This window comes from Strongylocentrotus purpuratus, unplaced genomic scaffold (genome assembly GCF_000002235.5).
Source record: "Strongylocentrotus purpuratus isolate Spur 01 unplaced genomic scaffold, Spur_5.0 spur5_scaffold_7, whole genome shotgun sequence".
Taxonomy (NCBI): Eukaryota; Metazoa; Echinodermata; class Echinoidea; order Camarodonta; family Strongylocentrotidae; genus Strongylocentrotus; species Strongylocentrotus purpuratus.
The window spans coordinates 28,322,162-28,334,418 of NW_022145613.1; the positions used below are offsets into that span (position 1 = coordinate 28,322,162).

Here is a 12,257-nt window from a genome sequence, read left to right on the forward strand (position 1 = left end):
ACCATTTCCAATTATTTAATGTTCTTTCTATCTATGTCTCTGTCTCTATCCCTACTCTCTCGCTCCCCCTTCACCCTCCTCTCTCCTTTGAAGAAAACAAAATGTCAATACCTGCAAGTCTAGGTTTAAAATCCTTTCTTTGCTGCTCTCTCTCTCTCTCTCTCTCTCTCTCTCTCTCTCTCTCCTTCCTCCCTCCCTCCCTCTCTCTGCCTCTCACCTAAGCCTTTCTATGTCAGTCAAGTTCAACTCCAGAGTAAATGTCAGTTTCGTGCTGACAATTGCCCATGCATTGATCCTTATTGTAGCTGTCTTCTGTAAAGGGGCCAATAAGAGCTATCTGAAGAAACAGCAGCAAGCAAGCCATATACCAACCAAGGCCACTGCGACTTCAGAGGATTGCATGAAATATGTTGCGATTATGTCTGATATGACAAAAAAGTCTTGGAAAGGTACAAGCTCCTTTGGACAATTTCAATTTCAATTTCACCAGCACGAAATTGGATGCAACCAGCAAAAGAAGGTAAAAAAAGTTAAATAAAAAATGATAGTAATGCTAGGACACATCTCAGATTTTGTAATAATGAAAGTCCCCAGAAAACCATGCCTGCAATGGTCAATGCGGAACAAATTATTTGTTTTCATGACCTTAAATCAAGAAGTCCGGGGTCACAAGAAGCAATGAAATCAATTTTGAACTGTGCATCGAATGACCAATTACCCCCAACCTTTCCATCAACTCCCCATTCATTCTGTATACCCGTATGTCATCAAACAATATTTGATTCCAGCCATTCTGGATTCTGATTTCCTCCCCTACCTTGAATGAGAAGCTTTTACTACCTTCCAGCTCATGATATAGCTTGCAAATGAACCACAAATGAATTTCTACTTTCAGATTTCTGACACAGCTGTCCCAAACGATTTTGTGGTGTAGTCTGGATTGAAGTGCATATATTTTGTAGGTCTTCCAGACAGGAGCTTGCAAAATGTTATTTTCATGTCTCCTGCAATTTGTATTTTAAGAATTTCTGAGATGTTGAGCCTTTTGAAAGATACGATCCATATGGCTTGGCATCTGCTGCTATACATTCAAAACTGATTTCTTTATAAGATGTTGTTACCTACATGTACATGTATGTAATCTGTATGCCCCTTTTGCTATGATTCTTTATGAATACAATGTCTTTTTACAAGCTGTGTATACATTTCTTGTAGTCTGCAGAGGCCATCAGTGTTCAAACATGATCTTGAGCTGGTTTCTTTACTTTTCAGGATTAATAATTGCTGGTCTAAAAATGCACTGTGCCAGAAATATAAAAGTACATTTCCAATTACCAAAACTTGAAGACTAGTACTAGTAGGAAAGAAATATTTCACTTTGTCTTTTTTTACATGGCTACTTTGCTTGAAAAGATTTTGACTGAATTTGGAAAAACTGTAGTGCGATTAAGATGAAAACATGAACATGGAACATTGGGTTTTAAAGAGTCCCCTCCTCCTTCCTAATCAAATAGAATACACAACAACAGACACCAGTTGCTATCAACAAACATAAGAGCATTCACTTATACACAATTGGAACAGTCTTGAACTTACACTTGGTCACTGGAATTCCCAAGGTGTTTAAGGCTCAATGCTTGACTTCATGTTATTTCTCGAACCAGATCTTTAGTAGACTAAAGTTGAAGGGCCTTTCGAATGTCAGGCAACCTCCATCGGCACACCAATCTCCGGCTTGAATTGGCCTCCAACAAACACAAAGTTAAACTGCTCTGTACGACTCCCTCATCGACTCTTCTTAAGACTTTTCCCTCTCTCATCCGTCACATCTTCGTCCTCTTTCTCAAGTACTCTGCTTCTCCCATTAGGCAATCTAGCAACAAGAAATGAGACAGCCGCTCGCACACCAATTCTACGCATCAAACCACCCTCTCCGCGGCTGTGTAATCAAGCCGTGCAGTCTGTAAAAAAAGACAAATTAAGTGCGAGCAAACAGGTCTCTCAAGCGAGCCTCTCTGACGAAACCTAACGAGTCCCCAGGCATGTCTTTGTACTTTCACGCCAGCGTTACGCCACCGGGATATCGTCAATCTTGCTTCCGCCTCCAAGGTGTCGGGCTGGCGTGAAAAATGTAGAGAGCTCAACGATTTTCTGATTAGCGAACAGTTGGCGGAGAAAATGAGAGGCAGAAAGGACAAAAGAATGATAGGTTGTTAAATGGCTGTTCTTGGATTTGTTACCTTCAACAAGAGTTACTTTAACACGTATCCATGCAAACCATTAAACATCGTCAAAAACGACTAAATTGTTTAATCCAGGAGTGATGGGACCACAAAATTAGACATACAGCATCACACAAGCAGCATCTAGAATTAGACATGTTTATCAAATTATCACGTACTGTTTCACCTCTTAGTCTTATCCCTCTGTTTCTCTGCCTTTTAATGTTAAATGAAAATAAACTTTGGAGTTAGTTACTACTTTCTTGCTCTAAAGAACTGTTACTAATAATTAACCAAACTGTGAAATATCAAGAGAACAATAACACCTGTTTCCTGTTTTCCAGTGTACCCCTCGACTTTGAACTCTAAGGGGGGGGGGGGGGGGGGGGAAACACAAGGAAATGCTACATGTATACACGTACAAGTATATCATCTAGGTCTCTACTGTACTCTCAACCCCTTTCCACCCAACAATGAAAATACATTTAACTGGTCCCAAAGGATCATACATGTACAAAACAACAACCATTAAATACAGAAGCCTTCTCTACAGTAAAGTGGCTTTCAAAACTGTCATTACAAAAATTCCAAGTCGATTTGTCATTTTGCAAGAAATGGAGAGCAATCATTTTCCTACCTTTAATGGCATTGGCCTTCGAGGGAAGGAACAAAACATATGAGCAACTGCAGTCTCTTTAACAATCAAGGCCTTAAATGCAGGGGAAATACATTTGTAGTCCAACTGTCCAATGAATTAGACAATACATGTATGCTTGCGGAATATGAGAAATTACAGTACATGTGATTTCCGTTACAAAAAAAAATAAACAAAAAGAAAGCATAAAAGTATTAATTACGTACTGTACCAGCACTTGTGGATTGGATAATCTGAATTTGATAATGGTTTTGTTGTACTTGTAGAAAAACAAAGACCTTGATAGGAGTTAAGATTTCCATGAAGAAACAATAAATACATAAATGATACCAGCATTTAGTATGGAAATCATGTATCAAATTACCTTGCATGTGATAAAGTATGGAGGGGAGGGTGGTTGTTACCCTGTATCCTTGAGTAAATAAAATTAAAACAAACCCGTTCTAGCTACATGTAAAGTTGATCTTGATCCAATAATTGTATTAGTGTAGTCTTTATTATAACCCTTTTTTAACATTCTCCTTGATGAAATCTTAAATTCTAACTTGTATCTTGTAAATGCTAAAAAATAAAAATACAGATTTAATCAAGAATGTTGATACCTTGCATATGATTTTACTTCCTTGAATCTTTGCCATTTTCCCACCCTCCACAAAAACAATAGCTATTGGGTACCGGTAATCAAAATTTGGATTGATTAGAAATAGAAGAGGAGTTGAATACAGGTGTATAGTTACTCAAGCCACCAACCCAGAAGTTTACCAATCACTCTCAAAGTTTGTTTAAATCCTTTTAACCTACATTTACATGTACATGTACCTTAAAACCATTGGTTTTTGAGGACATTAATCGCTGCCGTGCTATTGATTTGTCTGGCTGGAGAGTGAAGGGCCTGCAAGTGATATCAATTACCCTACACTCACGTCTATTGATGGGACTAATACCAGCTGACGCAATACAGATAGCGATAACTTTCAAATTAATCATACTGCCATATCTTGCCTGTTTTTCTTTCCTTTTCTTCATGGTCTATGATTCTGTCCTTTTGCAACCCTTATTCCTGTTTGTTTTGATATTACATTTTGCCTTAATTTTTCCAATTTTAATATCTCTCTCTCTCTCTCTCATTTTCCCTCACTTTCTCTCTCCCCCTCTCTTTCTTCTCCCTCTCCATCTCTCTATCACTTTATTTTTTCTAAGTATTACAATTTTCTTCATCATCAATACCTTCTATAAACTTTAGGCCTTCATGTAGTCACATGTAATGTAATTTCCCAACGGTCAATAAACCAATTACAGCTGCTTGAGCCTTGGGTAAATGGGATAATTAATTTGCAGGGAGTCCATGATTCCATTTTAATACAAGGAGGCCTACAAATACCTTATAATCGCATGCATGAAGTATGTGTAAATGTTTGGCTCCCTTATTTCTGATTTATTTGCATGAAAAGTATGGTTGAATCAAGAAGAGAAGAAGAAAATAAATCTTAAAACCAGACCATAATACTCATGTAAAATGTTCCTTTTTTTCAGCTGAAAGTATAATAACCACTATAAGCTTCAGTTTATTCCCCCCAAAAGGGAGAAACATCATTTTTCCCCCTTCTGTTTTTTGCTTATACATGTACATCCAAGAACCCTTCGTACAATGTAAATCCTTCCTTTCCCCTTCTTACTCTGTCCAAGCGTAGCAACCCCTCCCTCCCTCCCATCCCCCTTTCTCTCTCTCCCACCCTCCTCCTCCTCGGCCCTCCCCTCGCTTCCTCCCCCTCCCTCCCATCCCCCTTTCACTCTCTCTCTCTCTCTCTCTGTTTCTCTTTAATCCTCATTGAATCATACACAAACTGAAAAACATTCCTGTCGTATGAAGCAATCTGTTTACATCTGAATGTCACAAGTCGTAAACATGTGAATGTTATGATCAGATTCATTCAATCAGGCAGGATATCCTTTCAGATTACCAGAGAGAGACAGCAGTCTCCAACTACAACTTTATGAAATGATGAAGTCGGAGTCAGAGCACTCAATTTGAAGACTGGTTTTGATCAGAGAGAATACCCCGAAAATGCAGGTCCTACAGATTTCACAAAAATTTTCAACTGGATAACATGAATTGAGTGTATAAGTGCAGTGCAGTATATTACTGCGGAATTGCGTTGTATGAACAAAAAAAAAAAAAAAAAAAAAAAAAAAAAAAAAAAACACTGAGCACTACACTGTTTCATATCCAATATATGATGGGTCTATGGAATTATAAACGTGTCATCTGCTGAGAGCCAAGAGGGAATTACATGTAATGTAAGAGATACTCAAACTTAATGTCCCTTTTCCTCTCAAAAGATGCCAGCATTTATTTCATATTCATATAAAAATGATGACATGGATAATTTTTCTGAGATAAGATAGAGTGATATACTAAGTATTCCATGAAGAAATGAATGAATATGTATTTTGCTCCAGTCCCCCCCCCCCTCCCCCATCCAAAAGAAAAAGATTAAAAATAATAATTACTGTTTTCTATTGGTATGGCAGGGTTCTTCACTAACACATACATTTTTTTCTTTTAATACATCAAATTGTACTTGTAAATTAATTCTGAACTCTCTCTGTTCATATCATTATCAACAAAGAATTAGTTTCTCTTTTATTAGCACAGAATTCAACACTCCCTTTAACTGGGTCTGGAGGACATCCACAATTCCACATACATTTTAGTTCCTATAAAATAAGAAGGGAAATGGTCTACTTTACAACCAGGTTATCATAATAGCCTTACTGCCTTTTGATCCTATGCCATTACCAGCCCAGTGACATTTCCAACAAAACTACTCCAAAAAGTACCTTCATAGTGATCTACATTATAGCCTCCTAATTATTTATCCATCTACTGTAACTATTTATCTCTCAATTTATATACATGTATCTATCTATCTAGCTATAATAATAATAATAAAATACTTATAAAGCGCACTTACTTTAATATTCAAGGCGATATACAAAACAACATCTACACAAATCTATCTATGTATCTGCGTTGTATGTCTTGCAATGTGAGACACAATCAGTTCACCATAACTTTCTGTTTTCAGCTGTTCTACTCGGTTGCCCAAAAAATATTAAATTCCAAATTACTTTATCAATATGATTCACTCAATGACTCAAATAAAAATCCTAAACATGGTATAGCCAGCCAAAAAAATGTAAATACGTTGATTGGTGTCTATGTGTATACTGTATGTACGTCTGGACTACAAGATAATAAGTTCAAGTTATTCAACCCTAAAACCAATCTGCTTCATAATCAAATTTCAAACAGCACTTTCCAAGGTAGGTTTTTTGTTTACCCTTGAGCATTAATGTTGTAAGGGAATGTATGACCTTGGTGAAAATCAGAGTGATCTGATACCAAGATGCTCATTTACTCATCCCAGACAGCATTTTGATTTTTTTTTTGTCTCCCATTTTACACTACTGGAATTTACAGAAAAAAACCTAAAAAACATTGTAGTTTGCTCATACCGATTTTTGGGGGAGTCGTGCACATGCGTTAGCATGGAAGCAAGGAGAGTCACGTGAACAAAAATCAGTACCCGGTATCTTACCAAAGGCTTCTTTTATACAGCAACAAAATCGGTGAAACTCCGGCAAGCGTTTTAAAATTACCACACTCCAGAGGGGGATATTTCAATTTTTTTTTATTTGGGTTGTATTTGCCGGCAAAACAACGGAATGTGAGAAAAATCAAGATTTTGGGTTGCAATGTAAATATGACCCCCTCCTTCTCATAGGACCAAAAATAGCAGAGCTTAAGATTACAAAAGACCTGTAGAAAACATTCTGTATTTCTTACAGATACTTCTAAAAAAAACGTACATGTATTATGTAAAAATGTATGTAATCAAAAGGTACAGCATGCAAACATGTGCCAGAGAAAAAGGAAATATATTAAACTTACCATAACAGGAAAAGCCAAAGGAAATGTAGTATGTAATCTCGTTCTCCTGCAATTACAATAAAAACAAAGATCACAGTAAATCATACTGGTGCCAAATGAAAATATCCAAAGATAACACCACTTTGCAAAAAGATAAACACAAATCAGTCCATGCTTTTTAGCAGAAACGAGTAAGCATGTGCATTTCTATGGCTTGCAAAAACACCAATGGGATTTTTTTTTTTTTTGTTCACTCGTCCTATTGAGAAGGGTATTTTCAAAGACTCGCCCCTGAAAACTTCACGCAGTCCTCCTAAACCGATCACCAGAGTCATTCAACGGCTGACAAGGCCAGCAGTCAATCTAATGGACTAAAGTGAACTCAAAAAGACTCTTTGACACATGTACATGTAGGCCTACAAGTCATATCTACAACAGGTAGATGTGGATCTTTTGGTGTGCGTTCCAAGCGTACAGGTATATGCCTATTGTACATGTACTATTTTATCTGTGGCTTTGAGGAAGGAATAAGCCCTCCCCCCCCCCCCCCCCAAGTCAATGAAATTTAGGATCAAGTATCCCTGAACTTGCTTAGAACTACGCAATTTGTGGTTTAATACACAGTACATGCATGCAGCTTAGAAAGACTGTCAAGGCCCATGCATTTTGAGTGGGAGATATTATGAATCATTCTGTTCAAACAATCCATTTGGTATGATTTGGATTTGATTAGATTAAACTGATTTGATGATACTGATGATTACTGATACATATCTTTGATATTGATAATGATATTAATAGTTAATAATGATTTGATTTGATTTAATTTGAAAGGACTTAAATTATTCAGTATAAACTCATCCTTTCACATTTGTGCTACAGTATTGCTTTAATTACTCAATACAGTTCCCTAGTTAAATTTTAGTTTGAGTATGTACAGTTTTGTAAGTATGCAGTACACCTACATGAAAGAGTGTTGAGCTAACTTTCCCTGACTTTCCCATTATGAAAGGAACAAAAAATTCTCCGTTTGAAGAAGTTTGATATTTTCGTTTTCACATAGACATGTATGTAAAAATATGGGGGAATATCTCACAGTACGGTCAGGAAGTCAAGAGATTTCCGGACTTATGTGAACTTCCCTCTGATGGAAGGTGTCCTGCTTTGAATTGGTTCCCATTTGTAGTCTGTAGAACATGCTATTTACACACATCTTGAGAACTTATAAGGCCACTTTACTTTTGGAAGGAAATGTCCCAAAATTATTCTGAATTTTTTTGTTTACATAATAATAATAGTTTTAAAAATTAAAACACAACTACAACAATAAGTAGAAAAATAATAATGAAAGTCATAAATTAATGTTGTAATAAAGTTTTTCTTTTTGTAGTGCACAATTTAAATGTACCTGTACATAGTGGAATAAAGAAATTCTCTTGGCAAATGCAAGTAATATAGTTTGGGTACTTTGGGATTATATAAAATAAAACAGATGATTTTGGGGTGTTACCATTGAAAATTCTACAACAAACCCATTAAAGCAGGGTAGTGTTAATAATGAAAATTACAGAGAGTATGAAAATAAGCATCTTTAACACTGAACGAAAAATGCAAACTTCATGAGATTCCTTTTAGTACTAACCCCAGGCAAGTCATTATCATTTATGAAAAGGAATCATACATGTATACAGAGCTACACGTAGGTTTGGATCGAATTACATAAATTTGGTTTTTTGGGGAACGTACACTTGAGGGAGAGGGAGTGGAGAGAGAAGGGGAGAAGAGAAGGGAGTGTAAGGAAAGAAGAAAAGGAATGTTGAGGGAGAGGGAATGGAGAGAGAAGGGGAGAAGAGAAGGGAGTGTGAGGGAGAGAGAGAGGGAGCGAGAGAGATAGAGAGAGAGTGAGAGAAGAACAAGAGAGAGAGAGAGAGAGAGGAACACAAACACAGAGCTGGTATAATATAAAAAAATTGAAAATGTAATTGAAAATGTAATTGAAAATAGTTATTTCATCCACATAAGTGGGAAGGAATTGATTTGTAAAAAGTTATTTTGAGGCAAGAGTAAATACATTTCCACAAACACAGAGCTGGTATAATATAAAACAAATTAAAAATGTAATTGAAAAGTTATTTTATCCAAGTTAATGGGAATGCACTTCAGAATGATTGATTTAAAGAAAAGAATTTTGAGGCAATATATAATATTAATATGTATATTTATTTTTAGAATTTCTCAAATTTTTCTTCATTTTCCGAAAGAGCATAAAAATAATGTCCAAATGTCGAAAAACCAATTGAATATGTTAAGTATTGGCTGAGATATGACCATCTGAATGAATATGGGAACTCAGTGTTATATTATCTGGCTCATAATGGTTAGGAGCCAGAGCAAATAACACTGAGTTCCAATAGGACATAAATTCATTCACATGGTCATATCTCAGCCAATACTTAACATATTCGATTGGTTTTTCAACATTTGGACATTATATTTTATGCTCTTTCGGAAAATGAAGACAAATTTTGAAGTTCAGGCCTTCATTTTCCGAAAGAGCATAAAATATAATGTCCAAATGTTGAAAAACCAATCGAATATGTTAAGTATTGGCTGAGATATGACCATGTGAATGAATTTATGTCCTATTGGAACTCAGTGTTATTTGCTCTGGCTCCTAACCATTATGAGCCAGATAATATAACACTGAGTTCCCATATTCATTCAGATGGTCATATCTCAGCCAATACTTAACATATTCAATTGGTTTTTTGACATTTGGACATTATTTTTTATGCTCTTTCGGAAAATGAAGAAAAATTTGAGAAATTCTAAAAAAAAATATACATATTATATATTGCCTCAAAATTCTTTTCTTTAAATCAATCATTCTGAAGTGCATTCCCATTAACTTGGATAAAATAACTTTTCAATTACATTTTTAATTTGTTTTATATTATACCAGCTCTGTGTTTGTGGAAATGTATTTACTCTTGCCTCAAAATAACTTTTTACAAATCAATTCCTTCCCACTTATGTGGATGAAATAACTATTTTCAATTACATTTTCAATTACATTTTCAATTTTTTTTATATTATACCAGCTCTGTGTTTGTGTTCCTCTCTCTCTCTCTCTCTTTGTTCTTCTCTCACTCTCTCTCTATCTCTCTCGCTCCCTCTCTCTCTCCCTCACACTCCCTTCTATTCTCCCCTTCTCTCTCCACTCCCTCTCCCTCAACATTCCTTTTCTTCTTTCCTTATCTCCCCGCTCCATATTTGCTTTATTTCTGTCTTCCCTTTATGAGTTTAATTGAGGTTTTTGTCTTTTAATTATTGTTAAATAACGAACTGTAAATATGATGTTTTTTTAAAATATTTTTTAATAAAATCTCTGTAAATCATGCATGCAATTCAGCCATTGGCTGCGATATGTTGATGAATAAATACCATACCATACCATACTAAAATTTCTCTCCCATCTGAAAGGAGACTATAGAGTGGTAAAGAGTGACGTCATCAAAATCTATTTTTAGAATTTCTCAAATTTGTCTTCATTTTCCGAAAGAGCATAAAATATAATGTCCAAATGTTGAAAAACCAATCGAATATGTTAAGTATTGGCTGAGATATGACCATGTGAATGAATTTATGTCCTATTGAAACTCAGTGTTATTTGCTCTGGCTCCTAACCATTATGAGCCAGATAATATAACACTGAGTTCCCATATTCATTCAGATGGTCATATCTCAGCCAATACTTAACATATTCAATTGGTTTTTCGACATTTGGACATTATTTTTTATGCTCTTTCGGAAATGAAGAAAAATTTGAGAAATTCTAAAAATAGATTTTTATGACATCACAGCTTCGGTACTCTATGCCATTTCATCCATGTTAGTCATTGGCTTAAAAGACTCTTCATTTTCATCAGAGGCAGAAGCATGTTTTTGGATTAACCACATATTGCAATAGGAAATGAATGGGAACCCCCAAAGCAGATCAATCCGCTAGCCTATTTGTTTTGTTGTAGTCCCACATGTAAATGGAGACGTAAGTACTCTGCAGTTCAAACAATCCTGTCTATCAGAGCACTACGGCGACGACCGTTTGTCACTGTCTGTCTTGAGCTAATTTTGGCTGGTAGCAATCATCTCTGTCAATGGCAGCCATTAAAAATAGGTTACGGATGAAGGGAAAGTAGTGAGAGAGAGGCACACCACACATCTCACTTCATACAGTTGTCAGAAACTGCATTATAAAAAAAAAGAATTTAAAATCTGACTAAGATGAATAATATATGTTAAAAGTTCAAATGATAGAACTTTATGAGCAACTTGTCTATCATTTCCTTTGGAAGTTTGCATGATTTTTAATTATTGTGTTATTAGCTAGTACATTTCCAAATGTATGAAGCCTCATATCTGCCGGCGTAATTTAGGATGAATCTAATAAATTGTTACAAAGATTACATTTTTCAGCAATCTCAGGAAGTTATTATTTGTCAGCTCTGGGGAAATATTTTGTCAGCTTCTGTCAATTGCGGACAGAGTTATGACTGTCTTGTCATTAGTTTCATCCAAAGAGCCCAAGGCAAAGCGACTGTATCATTTATGGTGTGTCAAACTTATCAGAAAATAAACGGCACGGGAAAGCAATTCTAAATTTTAATTCTTTGGCAACTGCAAGTGGCAATTTATCTATCCAATTTGATATCATTAACTTCTCAAAAAGAACTGAAATTCAGGTGGAAACTGAATTTCTGATGGCAAAATCTAATGAAAGCTTCCTCACGGGTGAATCTCCCTATGCAGGCACCAATGTTTACTGTGATTACTTGAAATAATACTTGTTATGGCTACAAGTTTTTATCTTCGGTCCCATACATGATTACCTGTGTTTGTGTTTTTCACTGTATGCAACTATAAGTCTGTTATATTCTATTACTCCACATAGCCCCAAATACACCACTGTTCCCCATCTATATTTGATCATCAATTCAAAATAGCTTCCAGACATTTTCTCTCACAATACAATGTCTCTGCAAGTACTCATTAACGAGAGCGGCAAAAAAGAGGGAAGAATATGAAAGATGAGAAGATAAAAGATAAAGTACCTCGCTTTCTAAAATGAGGACAGTCCTCCGGGCAATTTGGAAATAAAAATGAATCTGTCGCTTCTCATACACCAACTATTGGGCCCTAACCAAGGTGAGAGGTACATTTTCAAATTTCACAGTGGTGTGTCATACTAGGATTTTTCACAATTACTCATAAGGCCTGTCCTCATCAGACTGAAGTTGCAAAATAACCTGCTATTTTAACTATTTCGATCTCAAATTAGCAAGCTAATTTGCGTCTTCATCAGCCCACAGTTGCAATTAGCAGGCTATTTGATCTAGAAAATATCCTGAGAAAATATCCAGAGAAATCTTGGTCTGGTTTCCAGAAT

At 35.8% G+C, this 12,257-nt stretch overlaps 1 long non-coding RNA gene across 1 annotated transcript in view; it reads right to left on the reverse strand.

Annotated features, from left to right (window-relative positions):
• LOC115920037 overlaps positions 1-12,257 on the reverse strand; it is a 44,147-nt gene that overhangs the window by 13,974 nt on the left and 17,916 nt on the right. The window contains exon 2 of the long non-coding RNA XR_004062135.1: positions 6,833-6,878. This is a non-coding gene — a long non-coding RNA (uncharacterized LOC115920037). The remainder of the gene's footprint in view (positions 1-6,832; positions 6,879-12,257) is intronic.